Consider the following 16,484-nt stretch of genomic DNA (forward strand, 5'->3'; position numbering starts at 1 on the left):
GGGTGGAATCATTCTTTTAAATGGCAATTTACAAATTAAGAACAAAGAATGATATTCTTATGATAAATTGATTATTCAATGATGCAGCATTGAGGAAAAGCCTGCCTTCTCCACTATGTTATCTCATGGAAGACTGTCTGCTATCTCCCTACCCTTCTGTTATTCTGATGAAAGTCAGTCAATGCCATTTCTTCCCCCATTTATTTTAGGCTGAAGGCAATCAATGCAATCCCTCCCTCCCTCCCCATGTTACTCAGGAGAAAGGCAGTCTTACCAGCCCCTGACAGAAGACATGCTGTCAGGACCGAGAGGAGAATGGCTCTTGTAGTCCAGGGTTTCATCTTGACAAGGTGCTGATGCTGCTTTTCCACTCTTCAGCTGCTCTGGTCCCTGCACCCTGCTCTGTTTTATACCCTCTCCCTGGCAAATGCACTCCTTCACCACTAAACCCTCATCAAGGACCCTTTCTTTCTCTACACTGTGATACTGTGTGATGCCCTCCTCTTCCAAATTTCCATACTTCACTTGAAAACTATTTCCTCTATACCCTATGATCCAAATCTATTGACACAGTGTCAGTGATCTCCATTGTTCTCTTAACACAGAGCAGGATCAGTGCTGGGATCAGCAGGTGCAGACAGGTGGCCCCATATACAGTATTAAAGGCAATAGAATGATTAGTTATCAGTCATGCAAAATGAAGCATTCTCTGGAATTTCATATCTACAGTACAGTACTGCAAACACCTGGCTCACAAACATGTTCATTATACCAGGTGTTGTGGTTGAGCTGCTTCTTTCATTAGCAAATCAGTCAGCTGCTGTACAGTGTGGAGTGCATGTTTCTTATTGAAACATTTTACAAATGTATTACCAAGTCTCTTTTTAGAAGGAAAAAAGTAGGATTGAAATACACAGTGGGTGTGAGAGAAAGACCTTGGTGTTGTGATAGACTTATTTCTACCAGCAACAGGGATGCAATCATAAAGATGAAGACTAATCCCGGGGCTTAAAGGAACGAGCTGTGAAGAGGGTAATGAATTTGTTTAGCTTGAACACAGAACAATTAGGCGGACTTGACTGAAGTCTTTAAAAACTTGAAAGGTGTTGACAAAGTTCACCCAAACTAATACCTCAAGCATAGCACTGACACCAGGGTCAGAGGGCACTGTTGGAAATTAAGTGTGGATAGCTATAGGATGGAGGGTAGGAGACACCTTCTCACAGAGTGTGGTGAGGGGATGGAATGGGTTACCAAGTCATGTTGTTAGGGCTGGGATCCTTTAAGACCCGACTTAACAGGTTTGAGATTAATCAGCTGCTGCACTGATGGGCCGAATGTCCTCCCTGGTTCTGTGTTCTGAATTCTGGATCTCCAGTGTGCTGGCATTGATTGGTAACTCCTCTCCAGAGTCAGTTGTTTTCCTTGTACACTCAACCAACCCTAAATATGCTGAGAGAACAGTTGAGGGAACTAAATCTATTCAGTCTGGACCAAAAAAAAGACTAGAGGAGACTAAAAAGCTTTTAAAAAGTTGGAGTTAACTGTAGTCACTCTTTTAAGCACAGCAGAGAGACCAGGACTAGAGTACACAGTTATAAACTGAGTGGAGACAGACTTAGGACAGAGGTTAGGAGACACATCTTCTCACAGTAAGTTACTTAACCTCCTTGTTCTCCGTCCATCGGATGAGATGTAAAACCGAGGTCCTATTGGAAGTGACTCTGCAGCAGAAATTGTTGGTGTATAGTTCATTCCCTAGTCTGTGTAGTTGCTTTGGATAACAGCGTCTGCTAATTGACACATTTATTATTACACCCAGAGTCAAAAAGGGCTCGGGTTGACGTGCTCCTCCGACTGGGCAACATCCCTTGCAGTGGAGTTAACAGACAATCAACAGACAAGGGAACTGAATCTATTTAGCCTGGAACAAAGAAGGATTAGAGAAGACACTTCTCACAGAGTTGGGAGTGTTTGAAATGGGTCACTAGAATGGTGCTGCTGCAGAGTCATTAGGATGTCTTTAAAAGCCAACTAGATGAAAGCCAGGGATCAGTCAGCTACTAGAAAAGTATTGATGCATTAAATTCCCTGATTTTGTTCATAACTTTTCTTATATTATTAAATCAATGCCCTATTGTAAGTGACTCTGCATATAATGCACAGTTCACAGCCTACCTCTGTAAAGCACTGTGAGATGGTGGTCCACTATGAAAGGTGCTATATAAAAATAAAGATATTATTATTATATTATTACAAGCTAAAAAGATTATTATTTATTTATTTCTTAGCAGACACCCTTATCCGTCTTACAACATTTGGAATTCAAAGAGAAAGAATAAATATGGTGTTTAACTTGTAATGCAATATATGAACATGTGAGCCTCCACACCTTGCATTACACTCAAATGCAGGTGCATAAGCTTCTATATGAAACCAAAGGAGTAACTGCACCTGCACAGAAAACAGCACATACTCAAGTATAAGCGCATGCGTCAATTCCTAGTGAGTATACGGTAATAAAACTAAACCTGATCTCACTGCTAAACATTAATACAGTACTAGCTTCAATAGTTCCTTTAAACAAACCACTCCCAATTCCAGTAATATGACATTATTAGTACATAAATAGGTTACCTTTTAATTAACCAACCATTAAGAACACAATGAACAATGTTTGATAGTTTTAATGAGCTCGTTGCTCACAGTTACTAGACTAAACAAGCAGCACTTCAAATAAAGCGTGACCACTGCTCACACTGAACACCTGATTGTGCATTTCAAAGGAACTTTGATGGATATCACATCACTGATGCATGTGCTGAAATATGGAAATATAAAAAGCAAATGTGTCACCAGTAGTTCAATTGCTTTTTGAGTAATGGCTTCTTTCTTGCCACCCATCCATACAGGCCAGCTTTGTGTAGGGACTGGCTTATTGTTGATGTGTGAATGCTGACTCCCACCTTAGACACAGAACTTTGCAGATCTCTCAAGGTCATTGGTGGCTTCAGTGACATCCCGAACCAGTTTCCTGCTTGTCCAGCTGCTCAGTTTGGGAGGGCGACCTGATCTGGGTAGTGTCTGGGTGGTATGATGCATCTTCCACTTCTTAATGATGGCCTTCACTGTGCTGAGAGGGATAATCAGAGCCTTTGAAATGTTCTTGTACCCTTCTCTGTGCCTCTCTACCACTTTATCCCTGACTTGTATCAAAAGCTCCTTGGTCTTCATGGTTGCTTTGTTGGTTCACTATGTGAGTTGCAGCTTGAAAGTCTTTATATGCCTGAATGTAATTATCTACAAGTTAAACCACTTTGAGTACATACAGGCTAAAACTATTTCACTAATTTTGTGACCTTTAACTTTATCAATGTGGAGTAGTTTGTGTAGATTCTACATGTAAAGTCTAATTTGAAAGCGTCGTGGAGTACGCTCAGGTGCCAACAAAATGTGAAAACTTTGCAGGGGGGTGAATACTTCTGCAAACCACTGGAATTGCTTAATAAAAATATCTTGCGCAAAATGCTTTTTCGGGTTCCCATTCGCTCAGTTTACTTTACTTGAGAAAACCTGGCTTTCATCAGACGTCATGTAAATGAAGGGGAAAGGTAGGGGTTGCCATATAAATTAGCCATGTGTAAAGTTCTTGTGCTGTTTTCACAGATGGCTCATGAAAATGTTGTTTCCATGCACAGAGAACTGGTACACGAGAGAATCTAAGCTGATGTAATAAAGCTGTGATTTCTAAATACCTTGTGCCTGTTTGTTTAATAGAGTCCCCCAGAGAGAGAGGGGAGTATTCAACACATCAGGAGCAGAAATCACCTTGTTAAGAAGCAATGGTATGCAGCCCATTAAAGTGCTAAAAGGTCTCTGGCACACCCTGCTGGAAACAGTATTGATTTTCCACTTCAAGCTGCCCGCATGATAACTGTGGTATACTGTGCTGCGTCTTGAGGTACCGCAGATTCACCATGGTATCAGGGAAGATTCCACACAACACACTGCAAGAGGCTGAGCAATGCAGGAGGAAAAAAAAGAGAAACTTGCACTCATAATAACAATCTATTTAATATATTACTAATGTGATGTAACACAATCAGAATGCTCAACAACATGATGAACACAGATTTTGGTGAGTTTTTGATCTGAACAGATTGTGATTAGGGGTGACCCTATTTATCAAGCAAGTTTATTCTTTTGTTTTCAGTTAATATTTCTGTATTTAGTCGAATGCACTCCTGTTGTTTAGGTGTCCCCAAGTGTCTGCATTTCTGAGAATGTTCTCAAGTCCTGTAAGAGCCTGCAACTGACTTAACTTCTTCACACTAAGTGCAGGGATAGGATTACACATATGTGTGAATGTTATGGTGTCTTGTGCGGTTTCCTAACTGACTGAATCTCTTCCCACAAACAGCACAGTGATAACGTTTCTCTCCTGTGTGAATGCGCTGGTGCCTTTTAAGCAGTGATATATGATTGAAACTCTTCCCACAATCAGCCCAGGAACACAAAGTCCCTCCTGTGGGATTTCCGTTGTGAGTTTTAGGAACATCTAATTGACAGGAACTCTTCCCACCTTTAATAGTATGAGGTAAGGTCTTCAAGTTGCCCTGGGTTTCAGAATTGTTAAAACATACAGAATGTGCCGTCTCTGTACTCTCCACAGTAAGTGGGTGTCTGTCTTGTAAGGAAGGGATTGTAACTGAGTGAGTTCTCAATGTCTTCACATTTTCTTCTTGGGGTGTTGTTTCTCTGTGTTTCTTGCACTGTGGTTTGCCTCTAGAAGCGTTTTTGCACTGGGGTGATAGAGTGGAGTCGTGTTCTCCTTCATCTACTTTAGAAGCTAAAGAAAGAAAGAGAAGAGAGACAAAGGTTATTGTACAGCATTCTTCCACATGCACTGTTCTGAACACAAGTGAATGAGCAGTTCAGTGATTGGTTGCTTGAGATGAGGTGGATTCATTCACCAGTTAGTGTCCCGCAAGTTTCAGTCACAGCAAAAATGATGTCAACATGTCAGCCAAGTGGAAAATGAAAAACATGCTTTTTTTTAATGTTTAAAATGGAATATTTTAAATCGAGCCAACAGAGCATCATGAAAAATCCTATTTAGTACCTGCATTTTGATAGTACTGCAATGTATCTAATATTTAATTTGTTTTTTGATAATTAATAATTAATATAGAAATTATCTGTTGAGCTGGTCTGCTGTACAGAACACCTCCACACACATATTTACTGTACTGTGACAATAATAACACAGCAATGCTTACTGTGAATCACACAAAAGTGAAATGTGGCGTTGCGAGCAAACATTACAGTCCTCGGGATAGCTGCCATGAGATGAGCGTTAAAAAAAAATAATATTGTATTTGCATAAAGTGTAAGAAATAAAATAAGACTCATGTTGGTGATCCTGCTGCATACATTCTCCACAGAAATTCTCTACTGAAATGTTTCTTCTGGTGACGCTGAGCAACCCGACTGGATTTGGCATCACCCAGTGATGGGACATGTGATCCCTGCAGCTCTGTAAAGCTGTGGGAGCAGAACTGCAAACAGCCTACCAGGAATGAGGAAAGGCAAAGATCTAACACAGGGGTGTCCATCCAGACACAGGAGTATCACTTTATATAACTGAACCTCTTCAATGTGGAGTGGAATGGCCTCCAGGAGCGTGATTGGACACCGCTGATCTCACAGCATTCTAAAGAGGCGTGGCAGCGGCTGCACATCTAGCAGGTACCTCAGAAGCGAGCACAGTGATGTCCTTGTTGACATAGTGATTGGGCAGCTCCCCTTGGTTAAAATATGAAACTCAAGCACACTGCTGGTGTTCAGTACCAGGTTCTGCAGGATGAATAGGCAGCTCAATGCTGCTTGTTTTGTAGGATTACCTCTAAAACCCAGTTCACATTCAGATGGAGAGTCATCACACAGGTTGGATCCCAGCTTGTTGTTCTCCTCAAGTGTACAGACATGATTTTCATGAGGAAGTTCCTCTGCGATGGGGACACATTCCTGCTCTATGAATTCCTCTTTAATAGGAACACATTCCTGTTGAGGGACCTCTTCATCTTTAACACATGCCAGCTCTGTAACCTGCATTAGACTTGCACAGCACTCGTGCTTCTATCTTTGGCCCTTCCTGTGCTTCAGATTCAGGGATAGCGTGGCTCTCTTTGGGATCTGTGGGAAACAAAACTGTATACAATTAGATCTCTTACTTACCAGCTAGGTTTGTTAGTTGCTTTGATCAGGGATTTAAAGTTACTGTTCCTCAGTTATTTCGTATAGGGGTGAGCCGGTATAATAGTTTGGTGGTTTAGGTACCTGATGGCATTGATACCATTCCTGTTATTCTACATTGCAATTATCGGTTAACGCTGTGTTTGTGTTAATATGAACAAAGTGAAGGAAAAGGCATTTTCATATGAACATCTTTTTATTCTACGTCCTGTACAAAACAAGCCTCAGTGCTGCTGGGCTTTCTCACCTCCTGTAGCCTCACACTGGAGCACTGCATCCACTTCTACCTCCCTGTCAATCACCATCATGACCACAGTTCTGCCTTTGCATTGTTCTAATGCAAACATCCATTTCTCTTCTGCAAACATGCTTAGAAACCAAGCCAGGAGACTTGTAGTCTTAGCAAAGTGTCTGAGGAATGTCTTTTTGTTACCTGATACTGTATTGTGAGAACGGTTTTGAAGGAAATGGTCAACGCAGGATGCAAGATGAGCAGACAAGCGACTGCAGCAGGATAACCTGCTTATTCTCAAAGCAGTTTCATTTAAACACGTGATTTACACAACTCAAACTTTTTAAAGTGCAGCAATATGTTTTTTGTACAAACTCCACCTGTGTAATAATCATTAGCAACAACACTGGAAGCTTACTTGTGCAATGCCAGGTGACCTGTAGATATAAATCCAATAACATCCCTTGTAGTATTAAAATACATTTGTAATGGTGTGGCTCTCCCTATTGTATGTATCCCGTGCAAACTCATCTCTGCTCTTAAATAATAACCTGTATTAGTAAATGTTTATAAGCAATATGAGCGACCGTTTCCTAATTCTGCTTACCATCAGCTGAACAAAGTACTTTATTTAGAGACTCAATCTAGAGACTCAATAAAATGATACAATTCAGTTGACACCTTACTGTGCTGTATTTACTTCCTCCAACTTCAACCCTTAATTGAATTTGTGGAACCACTCGGGTCCAAAATCTTACAGCGGATTGGTGCAGGCAGGGTGCTGCTGCCGCCCCCTTTATTCACACAGTGAGGTCTGGAAAGATTGTGTAAATGTGTGTGTGTGGAACAAGAAGGAAACAGGACTAAAGCAAAAGAACGAGCAGCGAATGAGCCGCGACTGTACCAAAGACAAACTCAACAGCACTGGAGCGGAATACAATGAAACCATTTATCTAAAAATAGATTCGCAGTCAAACAGTTCAATCAAACACTGAAACCAGATGTGCTGCTGCCTGTATGTTGATATTAAATCACAAATCATTATTCTAACCCTCTGCAATATGGTCTGTGACTGTCTCAGTGGGACTCTATACAAGACATCACTTTACCAGAAGGATACCATTGAAGGCTCTTAAATTAGACTGGCTAAGATTTACCAATCTAGTACTTTATTAATTTCTAGACTACCTATTTAAATATATAAAATAATACAATGTCTTGATTAGACTCCTTATAACCAATATTAGGACAGAACTGTGTTATTAACAACGCTTATAATAATCAAACACTTTAAAACGTGTCCGAAGAGAAATTCTAACCAAGATCTTTCCAACAGAAGGTAGTTTAAGGTGCTGGATTGACCAAGCAATACCACACAATAAAATTAATCTTACCTTGAAATATTAAAGGCTGTTTAATGTCTGCATCTGCAGCGTTTATACACGCTCGCACAGCTTTCAGCTCGTTCTCTGATATTTCCAATCTCAGCTTCAGACTTTCATTCTCTTTCTCCTTTTTGTTCCATTTCCACTCTGAATTCAGTGAATTTGCTGCCGACAGCTTTAGTAATCGCACACAAGACGGTGTGTAGAGCCGCTTTCACTGCGTGCTCGATGGTAGAGGCGAGCTCGTCTTGAGCGACACGGACACACTGACGCGTCCATCTTCACTGGTTTGAGTTTCACACTGGTCTAGGGGAATCCTCTTTTCAATCAGAAACACCGCCTGCGGTTTGTATTTAGTAATATTTATTTTTTACTGTAGCCTTCCCATTCAAATATATTCATCACTTCTTCTGGTGTGATAAAGAAAGAACACAAACAACATGCTTTGCAAGGAGTAACTTTACTTTGGTCTTTCAGAATCGCGCAGAGCTCTGCTGGAGCTTCAACGCGTTTGTTTCTCAGTAAATCATCTCATTGAAAAGCTCGACTTGTCTGTAGCTGCGACTGACGCGCTCCGCTCTGTGTGTGAAATTCAACACAGAAAAGGGATGCTTTCCTTTTCACGGAACTCCGTGCAGGTAATAAACAAACACAAAAATCACTAATTATTGGAAAACATTTCATCCCAGCCTAAATACTTTAAACAGCAGGAGACAGCGTGTTGTAAAATCATCACTGACTGCAGCCACCTCTCCACACATGAACAAAACAAACCTCTCTATTTCCTGTACTGAAATGAAAGCGTCACTAGCAGAAGGCGGGTCTGGTTGGAACCATCGCGTATTATTGGCTGTAGAAACACTCTATCCCCAGCATGTGAGCCTGATTGGCTGTAGAAACACTCTATCCCAGCATGTGAGTCTGATTGGCTGTAGAAACACTCTATCCCAGCATGTGAGTCTGATTGGCTGTAGAAACACTCTATCCCCAGCATGTGAGTCTGATTGGCTGGCCTCCCTGTCGGAGGCGGTTATGAAACTGGATGCCAGAGTTCGCCATGTTGGCTCTTTCAGCGCTGTGTTCAATGCGATGCATTCAGGCGCGTTAAGTAAGTGAGCCGCTCAGAAAGCACACGGAGCTGAATTTAAATGACTTAACGCTCTGCTACAGGAGAGCGCTGAGCGACTTTTAAAAATGGAGAATAATAATGATTTGCTTGTTTGTGTTTCTGAGGTGATGGTTGATGAAATGGCCCCGTGTGAAGTTACTGTCCCCTGCTGGACCTCGCTGAGTTCGGCGCTCTGTTTGGACTGAACCTCATATCTGGATGTGTTTAATACCGACAATACCGACGTTAATAATGAACATTATAAATAATATTAATACCACAAACCTAATAATAATACATTAACAACTATAAAACAGCTCTACATTTAAAAAGAAAAATGAAATTAAATAATACAAATTCGAAAACAACCATTTGTGGAGTAGAGGTTAGGGCTCTGGATTCTTGACCGGAGGGTCGTGGGTTCAAATCCCGGTGGGGACACTGCTGCTGTACCCTTGAGCAAGGTACTTTACCTAGATTGCTCCAGTAAAAACCCAACTCTATAAATGGGTAATTGTATGTAAAAATAATGTGATATCTTGTAACAATTGTAAGTCCCCCTGGATAAGGGCGTCAGCTACGAAATAAATAAATAATAATAATTTTTACATTATTGTCTACATGCATCATCTCAGATAATTACAGTGTCATTTATCAGACCCTTCGGCGTTGTCTTTTGAAGAATTAAACCTGCCAGATCGAACGCAGGCTAACATTCAATTAATCAATCTATCTATTAATCATATATATTTTCTATAGCGCCCGATATGCGCTTCACAAAATCTACTTAAAAACAACAAAATATCTAATTGTAAGCCTGGTCGAACAAAATAAGTCTTCAGTGTAATTTTAAACAAAGAGCGCTTTCCACGATTTAAGATGCTTTAGAGAGACAGAATATTGGAATTGGCAGCCGAAACTGGGGGATAAAACTGCCTGTGATCAAAGTGGGCAGAAAAGTTGCATACTTTGCATACCGTATTTGGGAGAAAAGAAAACGGATCATCGCTGATTTGCAACGTTTCCATGGTTCGGCCCGGCCACTGCCGTGTGTCTGGTTAAAACGATGTTCAGTTTTTTTTTTTCTGCTGCTTGGTAATTCAGTCATGAGACAACTGTAGCAGAGTGGCGCAGCGGAAGCGTGCTGGGCCCATAACCCAGAGGTCGATGGATCGAAACCATCCTCTGCTAGCTTGTTTTTCTTCTGTTAGCAAAGTAGTTTTTTTTTTTAATATTAACTGAAGCAATTAATTAATATTACATATCGTAATCAAGGATGATATAATGCGCAAAGATACTTGTCTCATAAGAGCTGAAATAAATTATAGCGCTTTGATATTGTTACTAACGGATTGTTTAGAAATGTACGTAATTATATTACAACTATTCTAAAAAAGAATGTTATCCCGAAAAAGGAGGATTGACAAGCCGAAATTGCTCAGCTGGGAGAGCGTTAGACTGAAGATCTAAACCAGTTCCAGTGTTTGCCTTTTGGACTTACTCTGGAAGGAATACAAAAAAAAAAAAAAGAAAAAAAAAAGCATTTGTTGAGAACCGCATTTGGGAGAAAACTTAACAGTTTCGAAAAGCATTTGTAAAGGCTTCGGATTCTATTATGGTGTTGCCGAGCTGTTGAACGTTTTTCATTACAGGTTTACTGGATTGCCAAAAAGAATGCTATCTCGAAACATCAGTCTTGTCACGCCGAAATAGCTCAGTTGGGAGAGCGTTAGACTGAAGATCTAAAGGTCCCTGGTTCGATCCCGGGTTTCGGCAAACAACAAGACGATATTGGTTTTGTATTATTTTGAACTAAAAAAACAGAGCACATTTATTCTTCAGCGTAATTGGATGAAATAACATCGTATCAGAGTGCCATTTTCTAATGTGATTAAGAAATGCAAAAAACATCGTCCCTGGGTGGGCTTGAACCAGCAACCTTTCGGTTAACGGCCGAACGCGCTAACCGATTGCGCCACAGAGACCAACCTGTTAAGCAGCCAAAGCATACGGGAGTGATGAGCAAGGCGAGATGCTGCAGAACGTGATCGAGGGAGCAGAACTCATCAGAACCTGAGATCACATCTAAGAAGAAAGCAACACGGGGCAGGAAAGTCTATGTAATCGATTATGGCAGCACAGCATATGTCGTTTTGTTAGATAACACCCTGGGAGACAACAGAGCAGTGTGTGTAAATAGCTACAATGGAAACCATATACTTACGACTTAATTTTGATACAGAACTGTGGTCATGTGTAATCTGTTTTCATTATGATAAGAAAACTAAGGTTCAGTGGATTATATTTGGAATCTTTGGTTCTGTCATTCACTTTTTTCTCAAATAAGATGACAAATTAATAGCTCAGTTGGTTACAGTGAAAGACACCTCGAAAAGTCAGCCCGGCTAGCTCAGTCGGTAGAGCATGAGACTCTTAATCTCAGGGTCTCTGAATGGAGGCGTGTGTTCAAATCCCACTTCAGACAGTTGACTTTTACTTATTTTTAAAAATAATAAATTTCAGCACTCAATACCATTTTAATTTCCATTTTAAATCGGACTAAAATAGTGTTCCTAACAAAGATTGCATTTTTGTTGTAAACAGACTACTTGTTAACGTCACTGAAAAATATTTTGTGTCCAAACATGTTATTTAACTTGATTGTTTTAAAATTCCAAATAACATATTACTTTGAAAAACATCTCCGTCGACCACTGGATCGTGGTCTCAGGCTGGGACGTGGACCATTGAGAACAGTATAAACCATCTATTACTAGACGCAGCTTACAGGAGAAATGCCCTCGTTTAACATGCTAGGATGATCGACTTCGGCATTCTCCAACTGCTGCTTACATTTTCTAACACGTTATGAGGAAGAACAATATGTTGGTGTCCAAACATGTGTTATTTAATTTGATTGTTTTAATATTCCAAATAACATATTACTTTGAAAAACATGTATATTTTTTAATACAGTCCTATTTTAGTATTTAAAATATGGTTATATTCAAATGCCAGCAACGGTGTGTTAATTTAACGAAGCGCCTAACGCCGCTCGGAACGTTTGCATTTTTAAATCCTAACGGTCTCTCCTTAGCTGAGCGGAATGTTCACGAGCCGGTTGCCTAGCAGCGTCTCCCCTTCCTTCTCTGCCCCGCCGTCTCGCCCTCTCTCGTTGCTCCAGCTAGGAGTTCAAATTTAGCATCGTTATATTAGCGCAATTCTTTACTAACTTTTACAAATTAGCTTATTAGGGGCTTCGTGTTTTTAAGATGGTTCAGGTGCAGTCCGGACAGACTGACTGGAGCATCATTACAGTATACCGCACTGCGCTCAGCTCAGTGTGGCCGCTGATACACAAAATAATGAACGACTGTTTAAATAAATCACATGTATTGCTTTTTAATGCTAAATATGTATCTGGTATTCTAAGTATTATCAACAATTAATAATTCAGCTCTATTCATATTCAGAATGTAATACAGTATTAAAACTATCAAACTGACTGGAAACATGGAACACATTAATTGCGATCGATTCGATACCAATAGGATTACATAAGAGCTGTTGTGTATAGACAATGTCATAAACGCCGAAATGAACACGGACGGTCTTTATTAAGGGCTGACTCGTTTAGAAGTTCGAGAGATCTAGGTGTACTGGACAAATCTACTGGATTTTTTCCAAATCGTAAGTGTACCGCCTGTGATAATACATTTAAAACTAAGAAAATGCACAAGCCATACAACGAAAAAAAAGAGTACAGTATCTTACAAGTGATTGTGCTTCAGCTCATGTCATTAATGTGATTTCTTGTCCTAGCCATTTGCAATATGATGGTAAAACTACTAGACAGTTACAATTGCGCATTAATGAGCGAACATAAAAGTTCAATTAGGAGAAAATATATTCATCCACCACTAGCAAGACATTTTGTAGATGCCAAACATTCCGTTTCAGATCTTAAATTCTGTGGCATACAAACATTTTCAAGATCGCAGTGGTGGTAATGTCACGGGTGACGAATGTGTTGATTATTATTTTATTCAGTGTTATCACTTATGATTTTTGAATATTAATTGGATTGGTTTTCCTTTTTTTGCACAGTTTGTTTATTTGAATTATTGTTTTATTTTTGAGCATTAGATGCATTTTAATGTGTATTTGTTCACTTAACCATACGCCATCCACTCTCTGGTCCAGACCTCCTCTTAGGGCTCCTGTCCAGACGCATGTTTGGGCAGCCCTCTCCATAGGGTGCTGCGCTTCAGCTGAAGTCCTCAGGAGAGATCCTGATATCCTGACATAAACCACGAACGCAAAGGTTCTTGTCAGTACCTCTTTTCAAATGTCTTCATTCGCCAAATTCCGCAGTCCTCCCAGAGTGAGTCTACGGAAAAAAATAACAAAACGATACTGACACTGTCCGTGCACAAAAAAAAACCCAACCACTCGCTGTCTAATCTCTTCTTCTTTATTTTCGTTTACTTCTCTCTCTTTCCTATTCCGGTATCTCCTAGTTCCATGCTCCCAGTCTCTTAGTTCCTCACCCTTTTTATACCTCAAAGCCCTTCTAATTCCAGGTGTGTACAGGTACCTGCAATTGTTTGGGGCGGGACCTGAGGTCCGTGTGCACAGTGCTTCTGATAAACAAAACAAAAAATACTTTAATTACGAACTCCGTTTCACCCGTGCACCAAACAAAACAGACAAATAATAATCAACACAGCAAAAACACAGTGCAAAGCAAACAGAAAATTATGAAAAGAAAAAAAAACGATCTAAATAAAATATTCACACAATACTAATTAATACGTGCGGAAAATAAATAAATAAACACAGGCATATGATTCCCAGCCAATACAACTCTGTTTATGCCCACGTTTCAAATAATGAAATTTCTAAAAGCAAATCGTATTGTTTTATGTTTTCTTTACTTTAAAAGCTGAGAATCAAACACACTTCCGACAACTTCATAGCCCTGCTGGCTACGAACAAGTATTGAGTCGGCTGTTTCCCAAGACCCTGGTGATACACCGTGTTTTCCTAGTATCAGCGTCGGCATTACCATGTTTGGCATGCTTGCTGTACACTCTAGCATTGCATAACAAGCTGCCATTACAGCTGGACTTCGTGGCGCAACGGTAGCGCGTCTGACTCCAGATCAGAAGGTTGCGTGTTCAAATCACGTCGAGGTCAAAGCCGCCTTTGTTTTTATTCCGCACTATTTCATTTTTTAACGTGTTTGAATTTAACTGTTTCCGGACATTTATTTATACAATTTAGCATATACAACATATTGATTGTATAGCGAGCAAACAGATATTTATTGTATTGCGATTCATTTTTATGTTTCATTTGATACAGCACAATAAACTAAAGTGAATCCGAAATTACTGTTGACCAGTCTTCATTGACACAGTTGGGTAATAAAGTCATATTAACACTTCCTTGCATGAGATAGTGAAAATGTGTGTAACCTTTCAGTAAGTATTTTAAATTCATTTGGGAAGATTTAAGATTGTGAAGAAGTTTAAATATGCTGCGTATTTGCGCATTGGTAACTTTGCATAATGACGTTTTTATTAATGACACTTTCTTACGGACAGTAGTCAGGGTGATGATACAAGACCAGAACCAATAAACCTGCTATTTGCTTGTCCTTTCACTACCATATTCTATTGTGCTTGTTCAGAATACGCGTGAATCCTGAAACATCTCGTTAATATTTAAACAAAGCCAGCAGTCACTTTATTGATCACCCTGTGGATTAACCGCTATTGGAATACAGATGATTGTGTTAAAGATGTTAATAGACTTTCTATGTACACGTTTTAGAGCTAAGCGTTTCTTGAGGCAGTTCAAGCGCGGCACTTTCAGGCAACCAGTTCCAGTGTTTGCCTTTTGGACTTACTCTGGAAGGAATACAAAAAAAAAAAAAAAAAAAAAAAGCATTTGTTGAGAACCGCATTTGGGAGAAAACTTAACAGTTTCGAAAAGCATTTGTAAAGGCATCGGATTCTATTATGGTGTTGCCGAGCTGTTGAACGTTTTTTCATTACAGGTTTACTGGATTGCCAAAAAGAATGCTATCTCGAAAGATCAGTCTTGTCACGCCAAAATAGCTCAGTTGGGAGCGCGTTAGACTGAAGATCTAAAGGTCCCTGGTTCGATCCCGGGTTTCGGCAAACAACAAGACGATATTGGTTTTGTATTATTTTGAACTAAAAAAACAGAGCACATTTATTCATTAGCGTAATTGGATGAAATAACAGGGTACCGGAGTGCCATTTTCTAATGTGATTAAGAAATGCAAAAAACATCGTCCCTGGGTGGGCTTGAACCACCAACCTTTCGGTTAACAGCCGAACGCGCTAACCGATTGCGCCACAGAGACCAACCTGTTAAGCAGCCAAAGCATACGGGACTGATGAACAAGGCGAGATGCTGCAGAACGTGATCGAGGGAGCAGAACTCATCAGAACCTGAGATCACATCTAAGAAGAAAGCAACACGGGGCAGGAAAGTCTATGTAATTGATTATGGAAGCACAGCATATGTCGTTTTGTTAGATAACACCCTGGGAGAGAACAGAGCAGTGTGTGTAAATAGCTACAATTGAAACCATATACTTACGACTTAATTTTGATACAGAACTGTGGTCATGTGTTATCTGTTTTCATTATGATAAGAAAACTACAGTTCAGTGGATTATATTTGGAATCTTTGGTTCTGTCATTCACTTTTTTCTCAAATAAGATGACAAATTAATAGCTCAGTTGGTTACAGTGAAAGACACCTCGAAAAGTCAGCCCGGCTAGCTCAGTCGGTAGAGCATGAGACTCTTAATCTCAGGGTCGTGGGTTCGAGCCCCACGTTGGGCGTCCTTTTTAAATACAAATTGAAGATGTTTCTTCGAGACAACGGAACAAAGTCTGATTCTGTTCACATTGTATACAGTATTGCAACAAAATTACTTATTGGTCATTGTCAAATAGCAATTGCTATTGTAAAAAGCATGCATCGTTTATAGCTATAACGATATTGAAATAAATCATCTTACTTTTTTGGGTTGACTTCAATCCGTTTCTTTTTTTTAGAATTGTCTTAACATCATTCATGGAGCGTCAGTTGGTATGTGCGTAATAAACCCAATCGGGCCTTGATACGACCCCCTAGTGTGTGCTGAAATAAATAATGCGGTTTTCTACATTAACAAACGCAGCTTGTCACAATGGCCGAGTGGTCTAAGGCGCCAGACTCAAGGACTCTGTCTTTCTAAAGAATTGTGTGTTCTGGTCTCTGAATGGAGGCGTGGGTTCAAATCCCACTTCTGACAGTTGACTTTTACTTATATTTAAAATAATAAATTTCAGCACTCAATACTCAAAGTGTACTCAAAGTGGTTTAACTTGTAGATAATTTCCCTCAGGTATATAAAGACTTTCAAGCTGCAACTCGCATCGTGATCCAACAAAGCAACCATGAAGACCAAGGAGCTTTC

The 16,484-nt window shown here is 40.0% G+C and overlaps 1 long non-coding RNA gene and 6 other non-coding genes across 7 annotated transcripts; 5 read left to right on the plus strand and 2 right to left on the minus strand.

The window, feature by feature from the left end:
- Nucleotides 1–4,055: 4,055 nt before the first annotated feature.
- On the minus strand, nt 4,056–8,651 carry LOC131728614 (uncharacterized). The gene is made up of 3 exons (XR_009322762.1): nt 7,882–8,651; nt 5,904–6,195; nt 4,056–4,849 (listed from the first exon to the last, which is right to left on the minus strand). It is a non-coding gene; the product is annotated as an uncharacterized LOC131728614 (long non-coding RNA).
- Nucleotides 8,652–10,099: 1,448 nt separating this feature from the next.
- Nucleotides 10,100–10,171, plus strand: trnam-cau (transfer RNA methionine (anticodon CAU)). The gene has a single exon. It is a non-coding gene; the product is annotated as a tRNA-Met (tRNA).
- A 512-nt stretch (nt 10,172–10,683) lies between these two features.
- Nucleotides 10,684–10,756, plus strand: trnaf-gaa (transfer RNA phenylalanine (anticodon GAA)). Its single transcript has one exon. It is a non-coding gene; the product is annotated as a tRNA-Phe (tRNA).
- A 3,351-nt stretch (nt 10,757–14,107) lies between these two features.
- Nucleotides 14,108–14,179, plus strand: trnaw-cca (transfer RNA tryptophan (anticodon CCA)). Its single transcript has one exon. It is a non-coding gene; the product is annotated as a tRNA-Trp (tRNA).
- Nucleotides 14,180–15,303: 1,124 nt separating this feature from the next.
- On the minus strand, nt 15,304–15,377 carry trnan-guu (transfer RNA asparagine (anticodon GUU)). Its single transcript has one exon. It is a non-coding gene; the product is annotated as a tRNA-Asn (tRNA).
- A 414-nt stretch (nt 15,378–15,791) lies between these two features.
- On the plus strand, nt 15,792–15,864 carry trnak-cuu (transfer RNA lysine (anticodon CUU)). Its single transcript has one exon. It is a non-coding gene; the product is annotated as a tRNA-Lys (tRNA).
- Nucleotides 15,865–16,208: 344 nt separating this feature from the next.
- On the plus strand, nt 16,209–16,319 carry trnal-caa (transfer RNA leucine (anticodon CAA)). The gene is made up of 2 exons: nt 16,209–16,246; nt 16,274–16,319. It is a non-coding gene; the product is annotated as a tRNA-Leu (tRNA).
- Nucleotides 16,320–16,484: the final 165 nt, after the last annotated feature.

The sequence above is a fragment of the Acipenser ruthenus genome, unplaced genomic scaffold (assembly GCF_902713425.1).
Source record: "Acipenser ruthenus unplaced genomic scaffold, fAciRut3.2 maternal haplotype, whole genome shotgun sequence".
NCBI lineage: Eukaryota > Metazoa > Chordata > Actinopteri > Acipenseriformes > Acipenseridae > Acipenser > Acipenser ruthenus.